The 18,438-nt window shown below is 36.4% G+C and overlaps 1 long non-coding RNA gene across 6 annotated transcripts in view; it reads left to right on the plus strand.

The window, feature by feature from the left end:
- The window catches only part of LOC110359415 (uncharacterized), a 48,724-nt gene that overhangs the window by 2,072 nt on the left and 28,214 nt on the right, over nucleotides 1–18,438 (plus strand). The window lies entirely within an intron of this gene.

Below are 18,438 nucleotides of genomic sequence, written 5' to 3' on the forward strand. Positions count from 1 at the left end.
AGAGAGTATGTTTCATGCTCAGACAATGATTCAAAAGGATTTTGCACTTTTTAGGATTTTTCTTTTTTCAATGCAAACACCATGACCAACAAAGATTTTGTGTAATTTTTCATCATTCTAAAACATTCACGGGACTAATTAAGCCATGATTTGATGCGCTTTCTGTCAAAGGGGAGAGATAAGAAAAACCTGGTTAATTATTTCAGAGTCACGTTTTATCGTACATAAAAATGCATTTGCCCTTTTGAACCAGTGAAGGGCCAAGAAGTTGCCAAAAAATTGTGTTCACACAGCCCCCTAGTGGTTAAAGCCTTGACAAGGTCACGTCCGTGTCTCCTCACATGAAGGAGGGAGGGTCCAAGCCAGCTTGATGCAGCTTTAAAATAAAGTTCTGCAACCTCGGCTCACAAGGGCATGGTCACCTGCTAGAATAAAGATATGCCATGCTCATTACAAGGCTAATCTTTACTATGCGGTTTCACAGAAGTGAATCAAAGTCTATAAACAGTTTTGTGCAAGAAAAGGCTTATAGTAAGTAAACAGCCATTCGACTAAATTTAAACCCAGTTTTCCTTATGACTTCGGAAAAGTGAGATTTTTCTTCATTGGGGCTAGGCATCTGGAGGAGATATTCCTATAGACACTAAACCAGTAGATTACAGTGATAATAACCTGTATCACACACCCTGTTGTATCATTTCAAGCAGAGAACCTATTCAGTGTAACAATCATTAATAACTGCCAGTTACTTTATTTTTAAAGACTAAGAAATTTTGTATTAAAATTAATAATGCTTCATGGAGTCATGCCTTTGTTACCTTTCTTGATATTCAGCTTTTTTAAACCTCCTTTTTTTTCTTCTTCTGCCTGTCAATAAGCCAGTGGCTTTTGTATTGACAGTATATTACAGCCTCTTGAAAGCTGCTGAGGAGGTAAAATAGCTGGAGGCAAGCTGGCTGTTGGGAGTTCTGATTCTTGGGTTGACAGTATGGGATTACAGGATAAACATTGTGGAATAAGACATTTCTGCTCAAAGGATCAGCAGCAACATAGCTAACTGGTGACATTTGAATATACATCATCATTAGACATCAGACTGAACAAGCTCCAAGCTATTCAAAAATTTTACATCTTTCAGAATCACACTTTCAGTCACATATACAATAATGTTTTGAATTTGCATGGAGTTCTCGCTTTCAAATTTGCCTACTATGTGGTATATTCTGAGATAATCCTAAAAAGACAGGGCCCTTGTTAAAATACCTGAACAGTGTCTTTTTTTTTCTTGAGATTGCTGTGATGACTGTCATATCAGTACACATCATAGATACTGCAGGAAATTACGTCTTTACTTTTAGTTCAATGAAAACCTCAAAAGACAGAATACAGACCTAAAGTGTGTCACAGGACTGTTTTAATGACTTCCAAAGTACATAATTATCTTAAATTTTGGAGATTGTATGTACAGTTTCAGAGAGTAGGAGCAAAACCTAAACTTTTCCTTGCTTTTTAGACTAATGATATTTGTTTAGTGAAGAGAGCAGTGTCTCTAACAATTTCAGCCTCATCAACAGGAATATCTGTTCTATACAGCAAGTACTTTCTCACTGTAGTTTTTGGTCAAAACCAATTATAACCACTGTAAAGAATTAGTAGTACTCATTGGTCTGAGATTAATTAGCATGAGCAAAGTTAGTTAGAAAAGTATTTTTCTTCACTTTTATTTTGATTTTCCACTTTGAAGCACTGAGATGTTGCAAGTCTGAGATAGAGTTTGAGTAGGAACTGCAACTTGAAAGAAATGGAAGTATAAGTCATTTAAATTGTGATGTTTCCAGATTGTGGTAGTTCTCTGCTGTCTTGATCTTCCTTCTCATGAAATAAATGTATGATTTACTTGAATTTTCTTCCCATTTTGCAAACCTGGAGGTGCAGTTCAGAGGATGTGCCCAACCAACAAAGCAGAGGCAGGACATAAGGCACTAGTAGCCTAGAAGGGACTACAGCAATGTATCAGACTGAAATCCTCCATATTTTGATGGGTGACAAAGTGAGAAAGGACACCTCTAGACAGTAGTATAATTGAAAGGTATATGAAAAAAACAGTTTACCAGTAGGAAGAATCTCCAACAGAGAAATTATGCCCAGTCTGAAATATAAAACCTGTTTTGTGTAATTCACAACCAGTAAGGGGGAAAGAATCCAATTAATGATAAAAATAATCATCAACATTTTAGATCAATACCATTATGAAATCCTTACATGGTCATTCACTTTATTCAGAAATATGTAAGTAGCATCCATATGCATACTGAACATTTATATTAAGTTCCTATGCTACAATAGGTAAGATGGCCTGTAGCTTGACTTACATAAAAGACAGGCTCCTACTTCCTATTAGAGATTTCTTCCTTTTTTATTTTTTTTTCCTCTTTTTAAACATTTTTGAGTTTTATGCCAGTTGATCTGTCAGAGTCTGACATTTCAGGAGAACTTCAGCTGTTTTCAGTGATCTAATTAGGAAAGAATATCTGTGCTTTTGTTATTATAGAATCACAAAATCATAGAATACCAGGTTGGAAGGGACCTCGAGGATCATCTGATCCAACCTTTCTTGGCAAAGGCACAGTCTAAACAAGGTGGCCCAGCACCCTGTCCAGCTGAATCCTAAAAGGGTCCAGTGTTGTGGAATCCACCACTTCCCTGGGGAGATTATTCCGATGACTGATTGTTCTCAGTGGGAGAAATTTCCATCTTGTGTCCAACTGAAATCTCCCCTGGAGTAACTTGTACCCACCAACCCTTGTATTTCCCATGTGACTTCTTGTGAAAAGGGAGCCTCTGTCTTCTCTGTAGCCACCCTTTAAATACTGGAACATGTTGATGAGGTCTTCCTTAAGCCTTCTTTTCTCAAGGCTGAACAAGCCCAGTTCTCTCAGCCTTTCCTCCTATGACAGGCTTCCCAGTCCTTTGATCATCTTTGTGGCCTTTCCCTGGACCCACTCCAGCCTGTCCACATGTTTTTTGCATAGCAGAGACCAAAACTGAACACAGTATTTCAGGTGTGGCCTGACAACCACTGAGTAGAGTGGGATAATGACTTCTTCATGTCTGCTGGTGATGCCCTTGTTGATGCAGCCCAGCATCCTGTTGACTTTCTTTGCCACAGCAGCACACTTGTATAGAGCTTGTTGTCCACCAGGACCCCCAGGTCTCTTTCCACGGAGCTGCTCCCCAGCCTGGTACATACCACCCTGTGCTACACTCCTAGATTATGTTTTCCCAGGTGGAAGACTGTACATTTATATTTGTTGAACTCCATAAGATTCTTGTTGGCCAATGCTTACAAAAAAGAGTCTGATACTTCCCCTGGCAAACTATAATTTCCTGGTATTTTAGAGGAAGAGTTTGAAATTTTACATGATGTAAGCAGGGTATCAAGGATACTGCTTCTGAAGGAGTTCACCTGAACTTAGCTACGGACTACAGAGGCCTGAGCCAGGAGGTAAAAAACAAGTGACCAACTAAACATGTTGTTTAAAGTGAGTTGCTTGGGATTATACAGGATCTCAGAGACTGATAGAATGTAGTTCTCCAGGGTGGGATTTAACTGCTTCATCTGCTTTAACCATACATCTGTCTTTCTCTTCCTGTCTCATTCATCACATACCTTAAAACTTCAGCAGAAGATTAAGCGGGAGTCTGAAGAAGGAAGCTTCATTTCTTATACAGACACTCATTTTCATTTAGAGGACATCACTCATTCTGTGTACTTGATACAGACAGACCTTGCAGGGAGAAAACAGTACATGATCATATAATTTCAGACACTCTGTACTCATCACATGAAAGAGCTGAATTAATGTTGTGTAGACACTTGTAATGACAACATTTCTTAACTTCTGAACATATAACTTTCTAACCCCTGTTAACCAGCTGACAACATTCACTATAAGGTTCATGAAAGTATGTCAGATAATAATACAGATACTTTAGTGTTCTGAATCAAAAAGCATTTTTGTCATTCAGGAAGTTAATTTAAGAACAGGTAATTATGTCTCCTTTGCCTCATTTTGCACGAAAATGCTGAAGGTGATTTGAAGTCTTTCCAGCACTTAAGTATTGCTAGATTCTCCTAGTCATAGTTGTGGGGTTTTAAGATGAGAAAAGATTGTCTGCAGCATATCCATCGCTTTTGTGCGATACCGTCTGTACCCAATCTTTTCTAACACTCTATTAGAGAGTGGTACCACACAGTTTGATTTATCCTGGACTTTCGCAAATGCATTAGCAGATGTTCTTAAAGACAAATGTGCTTCCAGTACTTTATGACCTCAGATGGAAGAATATATATTAAAAGCTATAGATACAGATGTTACTTTGTAGTTCTACAACAGCTTTTGCAAGGGACATGGGAAAGTTTTAAACATGAGCAAAGAAACAAAACTGTTCAACCCACTTTAGAGATGAAGGGAATAAGGTCCTGTAAGTTTCAGCAACTTTCTTAAAGTAGTAAAGAAAGTAAAAATACATATTTGCTCGTTCTATGGTTATCCTTTCTCCACTAAGAATACACACATTTCTTTTAAGAGCTCTCTAGATTGAAGTTTCTTCTTTCTCTGTTGTCACTTCCAATCTCTGTCCATCAAAATTGTTTTCTATAGCTTAGTAATTGCTAGTCAGAGACCACACGTAGTGTTCTATACGCATTCTGGAATATGTCTCAGCTTATCTCATATAACACTTGAGGGTATTTTTCCCAAGTGAATCTCAATGTTTTCCAGTTCTCTTAGTGTTTTACCATTTGTTTTCCTTATATTACTCCAGTAAAAAGTGATTGCCTTGGAGAGTTCATTGTAAGCATGATGGGAACGTCTCTTTTTTTTTTCTTACTCAGTTTAACTGCTTTAGTCTTGAACTGTAATTGTTGATGGGATTTTACCTCTTTTATCCTGATATCTTGCAATGAGCATTTGTGCACTTATCTTGCTTTCATAAATGAGTTTTAACAAATAAAATGCCTCAGTCACAGCTGAAAGTTATTGGTGGCTCAGTATCTTAAAAGCAACAAAAATGTCAGATGTAATATTTCAGGGGAAATAACAAAATCTGTCATGTCCAGTCTTGTAAGATTACTGCTAAGATTTCCCTACTTTTAGCAGAACATTTTTTCTGCTATTTACACCTTGTTAAGTGGAGACTTAAAATGGTTGTGACTAAGCTGAATACAGTGCAGAACATTAAAGCAGTGACATAACCATGATTCCTTTTGCGTTATAACTTCTGTATTCCTTTTTTATTTCTTTTATAATTGCTTCAGATGTTAAAATTCAATTTGATCTTTATGTCAAGAGAAAAAAAAGGCAGAATAATTGACAGCTTGATCCTTGCCTTCTTTCCAAAGGCCAACTTTTAGATTTTGAACTGTCCTAGCAGAGGATTCAGCTACTTTAACACCACTTAATAGGTCTTGTTTGAACTTCAGCTTGGTTCTAAGCCTCACATCCAAAGATCTAGTCAGAATGCTGGGTACTCTCACTGCTCCTTAGTACAAATACTTTGTTGAGGACATCTACTAGACTTCTTTTCTTTCGCACATTGTGACCAGGTGCAATTGCAAAAAAGGTGGTGTAGACTTTGCTACAGGCATTGCATAAAATCTGAGGAGCTTGGAGAAACTGGGAAATTAAAATATTTTGTCCAAAAACAACTTTCCTTTTTAAAGTGCTTGTTCATCCCTGCCATTCTGTCACTGGATCATAAGCCAAATACCGTTTGGAATTGACAGTGCTATGCAAATAGAACTCTGAATTTCATATCTATCCTTTAGCTGCCCCACTTTCAGTTAGTTTGATTTTACATCCAAAGGGTTGGTCTTGGACCTTGGACCAGACTCTCCAAGTTTTTGGATGTTGTATTTTCTGAATTACTAAATTGACCTCACCTATATACATATATTTTTATATATATGAAGGGAATAAAAGGAATTTATTCCATATGTGCATGGATGGACAATGAGAACAAGATGAATAGCATACTGTTGACTAAATGGTTATTTTTAAAACCTCAAAATGTTTTAGAGTCAATTCAAAATTAAAATGTGGATCTTTCAGCATTTGTAACTCTTCTAGTTCATGAGTTTCAACTGTGCAGGGCAGGAGAGTCTTTCAAGGATAGAAAAATATCGCTCTCTGCTATGAAAGTTAAATTACAAAATGTTTAGAGAAACTTTCTGTAATCAACGCTACCAGCACTGTCACTGAATACCTGTCTCAGAGCAGAGCCAGATGTGAGGAGGTCGAAGCAATGGCTCTAAAGAGGTGACAAAGGGGGTTATCATTTGAACAGCTGCAACTCTTCTTTGTGAAATACTCTCCCATAAAGGCTGAGTGAATTCCATATTATCTGAATATGGAATTGAATCTGTAGCAACTGAGATTCTCTTTGTAAAATTGTGCTGTATATTGTAAACATTTTAATTTGACCCTCTATTTCTGATTTCTTTGGGCATCTGAAAGGCTTATACCCTTTGCTTTATGGCTCAATGCAAACAGATACTCTGTGTACGAGCAAAAGACTTACTGTTGTTTGATACACATATGTAAAAAAAGTTGGTAGCAGTCTGATTGCCTCTGTGATACAGACACCATAATTTTAAATGTTCTAGTACTTAGAAGCATCAAAACAATTATAATAGTTGCTTAAAAAAAATAGAAGCGTTATAATAAACCTGCCCGTGTGGTCCCACTCTCCACCCTCAGCTTGATCTAGTAAACAGCTTTAAAACCTATGCCAGTCCAAGGTGGCAATATTGTTCCACAGATTACTGTGATGAGGTCAGTTTTCTTCTGCCTGACCTGTTACTGCCTGTTAATGGGTATTGCACTGGTAGCGAACTAAATGTGGGACTACTAAAGAAGAAATGTTGTAAGCTGTGAGATATGATAACCATGATAACTGCTGCGATGTCAAGATCTCAGCAGCAGTTATTTGACATCTTCAGTTCAGTGACATGACTAGCAAATAAAATATTTGAACTTAAAATATCAGCTTTTCTACTCCATAGTCTGTAACTGACTAGTCACAGAATTAGCTGAATCTTCTGATACACATGCCTAGTGGCTACAGTCTTGTAGCTTTATTGTCAGTGCCTCCCATAATATTATTGCTATTTCCTGTTTCAGTCTTTAATAATATAGGATAGGTTAGGGTTTCAATATGTTTTCTTCTATTTTTTTTTTTCCTGAAAGTTTAAAGAATGATTGAAATATAGTCCAGGTCACATTTTTAAAAGGAAGCTGGATAGTTACTGTTTGCATTCTTCTAACTCATTTCACATATTTCTCTTAAAAGACAAAAAGTACTTCCTTGTAACTTCTTAATTAACCATCTTCATGTTCTTATTCTTTTACAGACTAAACACACACACACACGTGCACATGTACATATGTTGCTTAGTGCTTTGTAAGAGATGTTGATAGAATTCAAATAATTGATTAAAAATTTGAGCTAAAATAAATTCTGTACATTAAAGGAAGGATGATCTCTACTTTAAGTGCCACACTTATGCGGAGGAAAGACACAGACATCTGGTCCTCCATGTATAGTTTTAGTAGGAAGCATTTATTCAAGAAATCTGTTGTAGAAGCATACCAATGGATATCTTTTTCCAGACTCCAAAGGAAAATGCTATTCATTGGGCGTGCAACTAGCAGAGAATACTTGATTTTGTAACAGAGAGGCATCAAAACAAATACATAATGAGCTACTTGTAGCTCGTCTAGTATTTCACTCTCTACTTGCCTTATTAAAAAAAGTGTTACCTCCAGCCTTTAAAATACTTAATGGTATTATTAGAAAGGCTAGGCCAATACTTTATGTTCAAAATTTAATCACCAACACCAGGAAAAATAAATCTGTTGATATAAAGTAGCAACAGGTTACTGGCATTGTGCCTTTCAGATGAAAAGCAGGTATTGTGACAGTAAGCAGAAGACACAAGCCATTCAGCATCACCACTGTATATGCCAAACAGGGATATGTTACTTCATTTTAAACTGCACTGTGCAGTGTGTATGTCACTCTGAATTCATGGAATTGCAGAGTTTTGGATCTGGATGAAATCTCAAGACTTCTAATCTGTTTTGAGACAAGATAAATATGTGTAGAACATCTTTAAGAGATGTTAGTCCAGAATTTTCTAAAAATCCAACTATCTGTAAGTGGCTTACTCCAGTACTTCACCGTCTATAATGTTAGATTTTCCTGATAGCTAAGGAAAAGATTTTTTCCCTATAAAGAAACTGATACCATGTTGCCATATCCTAGACAGACTTCATAGCAGACTTTTGAACACTGGAAGAACTTTATCAGGTTCTTGTCAGACTTCTGTCTCCCTCATAGAACAGAAAATGCCTTTTCCTTGAAGCATTCTTCACAGGTTGTATTTCTGAAAATTACTAGCACTCTTCTTGTTTTTCCCTAAGTACTACTCAACTTACCATAAATGTCAGCAAGTTCACTGGACTGATTTGCAAATAGTTCTCTAACTGAAGCTTCATATGATCCATAGACAATAGAGTAATTACCTCATATATATTTTTATACAGTGTTCTTGGTAATATAGCTCAAAATGGCATTTGCCTTTTAATATCATACTGAACTAGTCAGTGTATGTTCCACTCTAACTTCATCTCACCATCCGTATTACTGTGATACACAGTATCCAAGATGCTAGTCTTTTTTTTATTTAATTTTTACCTTACTCTGTATTGTTCTTTAACAGTTACTTTTAAACAATCCACTCTGATCTGCTTTCAGTTTATCAAAACCTTATAAAATATGCTTTACTCTTCCACCAAAGTTGTTACCAAAATTATGGCCAACATTATAATTGTCAAATTTCCTCTGTTCCAATAAGCCATGCTGTGTGTTTCAAGACACAGCTGAGCCAAGTAGTTGTGACTCTGCTTATCCAAAGATTGCCAGCTCAGTTACAAAACAGTACAGATGTTATCATTAGGACGGAAACCAAGCTACTAAATGGTGTTACATTACTTTTGAAACCATTGTAGATAGCCTGGTAGCTCTGTGCAGAATAGCTTGTATCCTGAAAAACTTATTCATTCAGGTTTAACTACAGCTTTGCAAACACAGCACAATGGAGTTACATTGACAAGGCAGTGAAGGCTTGTGCATTTTTCTCTGAAAACTACCTTCTAAGAGTTACCCAGTATAACAATTTTTGAGGGTGCTAAGTTCTGGTTGCCTTGACATAGACCTGTGCATTCACTTAACATTAGTAGAAATACTTCCCATTAGTAAAAACTAGATCTTCCATTATAAAAATATTCGCAAGTTTGAAAAATTAATTTCAGATTTCTTGGTATCTCATGCACAGGTCCCTTCTTTGTAAAATCACCCTAAGGACACCAACAGGTCAGCATTTTCCTGCTGTGCATCTTCAGAGATTCTTGGATGAAAGACATTATACAGGCATGAGCATAGCTCTCTGTTTGGTCAAGTATACAAAGCAGGGAATCAAATTCAAGTCTTTTGCACTGTCTTGCAGACTGCTAACCACAGTAAAGATATTTGGCTGGCCCAGAACTAACATGTGATACTTAAGTCATATCCAGACTGGGGATTTCTTGAATCACTGTATTCTCAGTAAGCAATAACTTTTGGACTGAGGGCAGGATGATTGTTTTGTCTTCTTGTAAATCTTTTCAGATACTACTTGTGGTTGAAGTTTGAAATAAGATATATCTCCAATGTGAGAGATGCATCTAAATGCATCTCATATCACAGCCAAAATTATAAAATTATGAAGCTTATAGGACTGTCTGTTCAGAGTACAAAAGTATTTCTTTGCAGAAATGTTTTTATGTAAGCAACAAGAATCAAGTCAAACAGCAGAATTAGATAGCTTTCAGATAAAGGCTGCCCAAAGACATGTAGCACTTGCAAAGCTGCAAAGCTTACAGGTATATTAGAAGAAATTAATTTGTCTCAAGCAGACAGTACTAGGCGTCTGAATTTGACTTTAGAAATTATTCAGCATTTGAAATTGGTTACAGTATTCTTTATCAGTACAGAGCCTCAAGAATAAAAGCTTTCAAGCCATGCAGGAAACACAAACTTACTCCACACAATATAAAGTTTGGATCTGTGAATTAAATCTGATAGGTAGGTTGAGAGTATTCAATAATTTGACCCTATGTTTTAATGCAGAACTTAGGCACCATTTAACAGGGAATGGGTATACTTCATCCCCTCTTTGTGTTAATGTTCATGTGACTTGTGAACTTCTTCAATCATTTGTCACTAAAATCAGTTCTACTGGCAGTCAGGTTTCCATGCAGAGAGCTAGGAAGGAAAATAATTATGATTAAAGAGACGTACAGCCACTATTACTGACCCTGAATAGTTTATTTTGGACACCCTAGGTTATGGTGCTTTTTTTCCCCACTTTTGGGTAAAAGCTTGGGTGTGTGCTTGAAAAAACATGTCTCCAAAAAGGGTGGAGAATATCCATTTGTTATCTGATTCTGTCTGCTGTTTAGAAAGTGTAGTGTATTTATCTGAGATAAACAGCAAGATTGACAACAACATTGCTGTTATTGTTGTTCTTTTTATTATTTAAGACAAATAGATATATTTACAGACATATGGCTCTTTTAGTATAAGGGGCCACAGTCAAGGGAGTCAAATTCAGACTAAGTCCTGTTGAATTTTTTTAAAAGGAATTTCAAACTTTACGTATTTCTTTATGTTATTTTTCTTGCTATATTAAAATAAATTCAGTCTTTGCTTTTCCTTATTAACATTGATAGAAGGGCAAATAATTGAAAGTAGATCATAGTTGAAATTCTGTTGAATGCATGATGAACAAAAGTAACTGCTTTTAGTTCTCTTAGAAAGAGCTAGTAGTCCATTTCAGGAAGTAGTTAACTACTTTTCAAACACTTCAGGTAAGTTTATGTCGATATTGTCTAAGAATGCAGTTTACATATCACTAGCAGATCATCCATACAAAAAGTATATTGATGTTTAACTATAAGCAAGTAGTTTGAAGAACACCTGTTCACACCAGTCATTCAGTCCTCAGTACTTAGTAACACTGGCAGCTGTACTTTTAGACCTGACTCTGGAACTTAGTTTCATCCTACTGCAGAATTTCTGTGAGTACTCAGAAATGCTCAGAATTGCCTGTCCCAATGTATTTTGCCTTCAATACTGATCTAATGCTTTCAAGTGAGTTATTTAACTAAATGCTTACCCTCCTTGTTCTAGGTCTGCCATTGTCTCATGCTATCATTGGCTTCTGCTTCTCCAGTCACCATAAACAGTTTTATTCTCAAACTTCCTCCACTTCATTGTCTGCTCTCCATGTTAGATAATCTTCATAGGCTGGTAACACTCAGCACAATTCCTCTTTTAACCCTCAAGCCCCTTATCTTTTATTCTTTCCTCTTCCATCCTGGGAGAGCATTTCTTCCATGAATTAAAAATAAGGAAAAAGATGAAGTATTGAGATGAAAAAAAACAAAAAAATGACATGGAAGTATATAAACTACTACACTAGGTTTCCACATAGAATAATCTATATAACATATGTTACATGAGTAAATATACTTCTTACTTTGGAGTTCCTTTTAGTGGTAGCAAGCATGTCTTCCAGATCTCATCAGGTTTAACATATATTATAAATTCTTTGTATCAACAAAATAAATTTTCAAGATTGTACTTATTTTTACACGTTAACAAATAGGCTATTCATAGCCAGAGGTACATACCAAATGTGCAAATGCTAGACGCAGTTACTCTAGAGAAAGGATGTCTCATGGGGCACCCTAGGGATTCTTGGGAAAACGGAGTTCAGTTTTGGTTTCCTTCTTGTTCTTCTTGTGTGACCTCGGCCAAGTTACAGACACGTTGTGGTTCAGTTCCTACTGTGTAAAATGAGTGTTTTAAGAAGTTTCCAACATACAGGAGAGATGTACACTCAGCTAAAGCTGGAGATAAAGACTATGGTCATTAAGGAACTCCACCGAAACAGTGCAGCTTTTGCTAAAAAAAGGGCATTTTTTCATCCATACAGGAGATCAAGCTTTCTTGGCACTGTAGAATTCTGTGCCAATTCTTACCAATTTCTGCACCAAATACAATTTTTGCTCCAAATACAAGGTGCGTTGCATGATTTTTTTACATCTAGTGTAAATACGTGGCATGGTAGGTTTTTATATAATTACAGATATATTCCAAAACACTCCAGTGTACGCTTTTCTGCTGGTAGGAAGAGGCTGAGAGGGCACAGGAGATGATAGATACAAATTACACTGCTGAGGCACCACTGAGATACAATTGTGAGAAGAGTAACAAAAAGGCTCAGTGTACAGATTCCATTTAAGAGCTTGTAGCAAAGGCAGGAAAATGGAGATTGCGATGCAAGGCAGCCTAATAAGGTTTGTCAAGTCCCCTATTCTTAATAAATGAAAGGAAAAAGAAAAATGAACATGTAGGACATATAAAGAAGGGCTTGCATATGAAGCAGGAATGGACAACAGAGTGGAATACCTACTCTTGATGCTCATTCATACCTTTCACTTTTTATGTAATTTTTGCAAGTGAAAAGCAATATCTAAACATTCTATTTCTAGTATTGTAATTCCACAATGCAATTTACACGTTCTATTTCCTGATTTGAGGCATATGTTCAACTGTCTTTCAAATATTTTACAGAGTTTTTACAATATTTCTCCTTTTCCACTGTAATCTCATTTGCCTGGCCTCAAACACCTTTCTACCATTTTCTTCCAAGCCAATCTTTGGTGCTTGTAAAGTGTCATTTAGTTCTGTATGTTGAAGAAATATTTCCCTTAAGATTTCAACATTATCAAAAATCAGACTATATAGAACATAGTAGAACTAGTGAAAAGCAATAAAATTCTTTTACTTTGGAGAACTAGCATGCACAATGCTATGAGTTGCATCGTGTAGTAAAATAAAATGGTATGTTAATGATCATGATATCTAAGATTATTTTGTTTGTTTTCTGTCTGCATGTTTTTCTTCTTTCCCTCAAAGAATGCTCCTAAAAACATTCAGCTGCAACTAGCAAGTCACATGCCTTTCTAACATTTGGGAGCAAAAAAGGTTCCTGATCAATTTACTATCTACTTTATGTCTATTTACTTTATGTTACTTCAGAATATGACCAACAATGAAAAGGTATCAACACTTTGCAGCAACTGGAAGTTTTTTTCCTGCACCATTGCAGGACTTCCTTCCTTTATGAAAGCAAGTAATTCATATGGTTTTCTGTAGCAGACAGTACCAATTCACCGAAGTGGCAGAAGAATTCGGATATGCAGATGGTTTTCCAAGTTTTTCAGGAAATGGCGAAAGGTATTCTGACTGTGAACACTTATAGATGTGCCCAACAGTTCAGCTACTCAATAGTTGCTGAGTCCAGCACGTCTTTCCATACTTTTCAGCAATATTGCACTCATTTTTGATCCCAGAAGTTGAAGCGTGTCAGTATAGAAGAGCAGATTCTTCACTTTTTTGTGAGGGAAAGTGTGTTTAATGAGAATCTCACTAACGTTTCATGAAGCAAAGTGATAGTCACCTTATGTGGGAGAAGACAGGGAAAACAATGGGGATGACAGAAAACAACATGTTTGGCAGAAGTCTACACCACTGACATGGTGCAAAAACATATACTTGTGTCTAAGAAGAAAAGGCCAGACAGTAAAATGTATTTTATTCCTGTGATTTTTTTTCTGTTTCCTCATGACACTGGCTAGGAAAGGAAAATAAAGAGACAGAGACAGACAATCTCTTTCCAGCGGAAATAATCAAAGACAGGAGGGGGACATCTTTGGATGTAAGTACAAGATCACATAGCTTAATAGCCCCCAATGGACAAAATATTTCTACAGGGGAAGGAAAAAATAAAAAGCCTCCTTAGAGATCCCTGTGACAAAGTTACCCTGGTTTTAGAAGCTTCTGTTCCTCACATCAGAAACTAACAAATGAAGTAGTAACAGAGTCTCCTGAGGGAGGTGAGTGAACTGAGACCCGCAGTGAGCTGTATCCGGACCATTCAGGGAGAAGTAAAGATCATCCAATTCAGTGTGCCAGAGCATTCATAGCTTACATCCCAAGTTTCTCCTTTGTGCTCTGCTGAGGCTTTTGCCAAATCCCTACATACATTAAAAATACTAACCACACTCCGTACTTGCTTGACAGGCTGCATATCAGTGAGGAATACAAATTTAGCCTGTATACTAAGTTTTTCTACTGCGTGAAACAGTCATATACAAGGATGACCAGTAGTGATTAAGCTATGGTACTACACAGAAGTTCCTCCATGTGAATTGAATTAATTGATTTATTAGTAGCAAAATAGCCAGGTGGGTCAGGCTAATTAAGACTATGATTGCTAATTGCCAACACTGGGGACAGGATGAGTGGTTGCAGAGGCAATAGATGCAGTCTGATTGTAACAGCTCTATAAACTGCTAGATAGTTAATACTGGGGAAAAAAAATAGAGGAGAAGATGTTGCTGAGGATGGAAGTGAAACTCATTGTAGGCTCTGTTCACCTGAGGTGAAAGCAACCAGTCCTATAGAGAATGTCCATCAGTCCTCAGTGGTCTAGTCCAGTGGTCTCCAAAGTGTGGTGTGCACGATATAATCCACTGGGGTGCAGGAAGAAAATATTTTTTGGTACCATTAATAAATAAACTAATAAAACCAAAATATTTGGTTTGTCTTTATCTCATCCTTTTGTAATTTATATTTTTAAATATTTTATAAAGTATATGATATATTAGTATAATAGTACATGTATGTCATTTATAAACTATGTAAAGGTGAATAACCAAAAACATTTGCAGTCCACTGGTCTAGTTTGTAGTTCACAATATCTTTCTTTCAGATTTCCAGTTTTCTGTGCATTTCAGTGTCTCTCTTACTCTAGGCAATGTCAGGTAGTTTGGCTGCTAGCTTTAGATGTTTTAAAGAAAACAGCAATACTTGCTGGTGTTTGTAAAACTTAAGATTTAAACATGATATTCACATGCATTTAAAACTGAACGTTTCTCCTTAAAACGTTCATAAACCATACAATACAACTGTAGAGACAAGTGGGACAAAGTGATGGTTATTTTCAGATTAATTTACTAAACAAATCACAAAATCACAGAATGGATGGCATTGGAAGAGAACTCTAACCTGGTATTGGAGATCATCTAGTCCAACCCACCTGCTAAAGCAGGTTCACCAGAGCAGATCACACAGGAATGTGTCCAGGCTGGTTTTGAATGTCTCCAGAGAAGGAGACTCCACAACCTCTCTGGACAGCCTGTTCCAGTGCCCTGGCATCCTCGAAATAAAAACATTTCTCCTCATATTCAGATGGAACCTTTTATGCTTCAGTCTGTGCCCTTTGCCCCTCATCCTATGGTTGGGCACCACTGAAAAGAGTCTGGTCCATCCTCTTGATACCCACCCTTGAGATATTTATAAACATGGATGAGATCCGCTCCCAGCCTTTTCTTCTCCAGCCTAAACAGACCCAGCTCTCTCAGTCTTTCCTTGTAAGAAGGATGCTCCAGTCCCCCATGGAGATGATTTGGATAAAGTGCTGGCTAGAAATGTAGGATCTAAATTTGGAAAATCTATTTTAATAAGTTTAGATGACCATGCCTGTGTTAATTCTAAAAAAAAAAAAAAAAAATCCAGATAGTATGCATATTATAGAAGGCTGAGTTTTTAAACACGAAAAATCCCACAGCATATTTCTATCTATCTGTAGAATTGCTGTGGAAAATGTTTTAAAGCCATATCAGCATTTCGCTTTTGAAGCATTTCTTATTCTGTTCCCATCTAATTTATGCTAAATTAATTTCAAAAAAGATACATCATTTTTTATACTGAACATTAGGTTCTGTGTACTTTTTCCTTTATCAAGTACTACATAGTTCTGGATGTTCCTGTTCTTAACATCTTTCTCTCTTTTTTTTTTTTTTTCCTCACTAGTAAATGAACCAGAAAATTTACTTCATTTAAACAAGATTCTTGTTCCTTTCCGTTTCCCTGCCAAAACTGGTAACCTCCTTAGATACAGACACAGGTGCTTTAGAGTGAACGAATTTATAAAACTTACTACATTTTGATAGTGACACTCAGAATAGGAGTGTTATATTCTGTTCTCTAGTCTCCACAGTTTTACTGAAGGACTGTAAAAATAAAGGTCTAGCTCATTCTAAAGGAAACCTCTGAATGTGTGATTTTTTTTTGTATACTATAGGTTAGAAGGAAAAGGTGAAATGTTACATTATATTAAAGAAATTCTGACTAACCAAATTATAATAACTAACAATATTTGCAGTATTGTTTACTTAAATGCAATTCAATCACCATCACCAATCATTTTTGTCTTGTCAGTTTTTGCAAACAAATGTGGCAGGGCTTGTGTTTATTTACCATACTAGTTATATCTGTTTAGTAGGGTTTTTCTGATTCACCTGTTTCAGTTCACTTAGCTGGGATTGGATCTTTACTCTGTGGTGCCACCACCTCATTTAATTTTCTCAGTGGGAGAAATTCTGATCCTGAAGAAGCTGCTGGGATCAGAATTTCCCCAGCAGACTTTAATGCTTTATATTTTCTTTAACATCACATGCTTTTCCTAGTGAATTATAGTAGTTTACTTATAGAAAGATTATTTGGTAAATAATAAATATTTTAAGGATCATTTCTTTTCAGAGAGATTAACAATATTCTGTGGAATTCTGGCTTCCTTAGTTTCAGTCTGATCTTCTTTCTCCATATTTTTCAATTAGGTACCTCCGGGAATTTCAAGTGCATTATTTCACTAAGCAAAGTAAATGAAATTTATTATCTATCTGTATACCCTTTCTATCTCAAAACATTAGTTTTCATCTAATTTTATTGTTCTTGTTTTGATAGATTGCTGCCAAAGGATTTGTGTACAATCTTTCCTGAGATCTCCCCCAAATGTCATTATGTTCGTGTTTCTGTGCTGCCACAGAAGTTGTCAAAGATGCTACATTTTTTTTCTTTTCATATCTGACACATCCCTGGCATTTGTTTCCAGTTCTGTTTCTTAAAATGTTTGAAATTAGATGAGTTAGATTTTTTTTAAAGTTACTTTACTGTTAATTCCTCACTTGATTGATATTATGCAATAGTTTTTACTCTTTCTAAACCAAAAATAGAAGAAATACAAATGTTACTTTCTGACCTCCTGTCAAGAGCTTGTGGGTTTCTTGTGACTTGTTCCTTGAGAAATGTTTTAGTAGCTGTTTAGTACTAGATACTTCTTGCTTCCATTAGGGACACATTGACAGTAATATCCTTGCTTTGTAGCTTAGAAACATTCATAGTTTGTAGCCTGAACTGTTTGCTGTTAAACTGAGGCAGTGTTGTGTGCTTTAGGTGCTGTATAGGTATGATGTGCACAGCCTTTTAAGATATACCCCTATATAAGCTCCAGCTTGTACAAAATGGTAAAATCAGCATTCTTACTGTGCTTTTGTCTCACACAACACTGCTAAATAGTTGTATGGGCAGCGCATTCAGTTTTACTGTTCTTGCAAGAATACGTTTCGACTTGTAAAACAATACTGCAACACAGACCATCCACTTTCTGAGTCTGTTGTCTAGCTAAGTGACTGCAGTTCACCTCCTGAGGTCTTACACTGCTGACCTATGGCCTGACAACTCAAATTTATTTGAAGGTTTTTTATATCTCTCAGGTGCTACTCTCTTCAAAGACAAAACTGAGTCTTTTTTGTGGAGGGACAAGATGTATCACATACTTGAGGTTTTAGATCAGAGCTCAAACCTCACTGGTTCCCTTTGACTTAAACTGATTAACTGAGCACTGCCATTAATATATGTGAAATGTCTTGGCAGACCCATCGGAAAGGTGTTATTTAAGTACAATGTGTGTTGTATGTACAAGTTAACTGTATCAGAGTTATTTTTTCTGTTGTGACAAACATATTGGTTTTTAATTGTTATTTTTAATGGATCAGAGTAAAATGCTGTTCTGTTTTATTTGATCTCCATCCCCTGGTGGGCTTTCTTTTTTTCTTTCTTACCAACAGTGTGACAGTTTCCTCTTTAGACTTTTAATTATGTCTCCAAGGACCTCCTGTATTAGCAATGGTGGTGGCAGTTTACCATTCTGAGAGCCAACCAAGCTAGTTACTCCCAGGCTGTAGCAAGGCAAGTTTTGCAAAGATGATTGTTGTATATTTTTAAACTCCAATAGAGTTTGTGAGTTTATTTAAATCATGAAATAGCTGAAATGGCCAAACCATTCTTGTATCTGGCTGCAGAAGAAACTGCCACACCGTTTATGGTGTTAGCATGGTCTATTCTGGTCATGGATGAACA

The sequence above is a fragment of the Columba livia genome, chromosome Z, assembly GCF_036013475.1.
Source record: "Columba livia isolate bColLiv1 breed racing homer chromosome Z, bColLiv1.pat.W.v2, whole genome shotgun sequence".
Classification (NCBI taxonomy): domain Eukaryota; kingdom Metazoa; phylum Chordata; class Aves; order Columbiformes; family Columbidae; genus Columba; species Columba livia.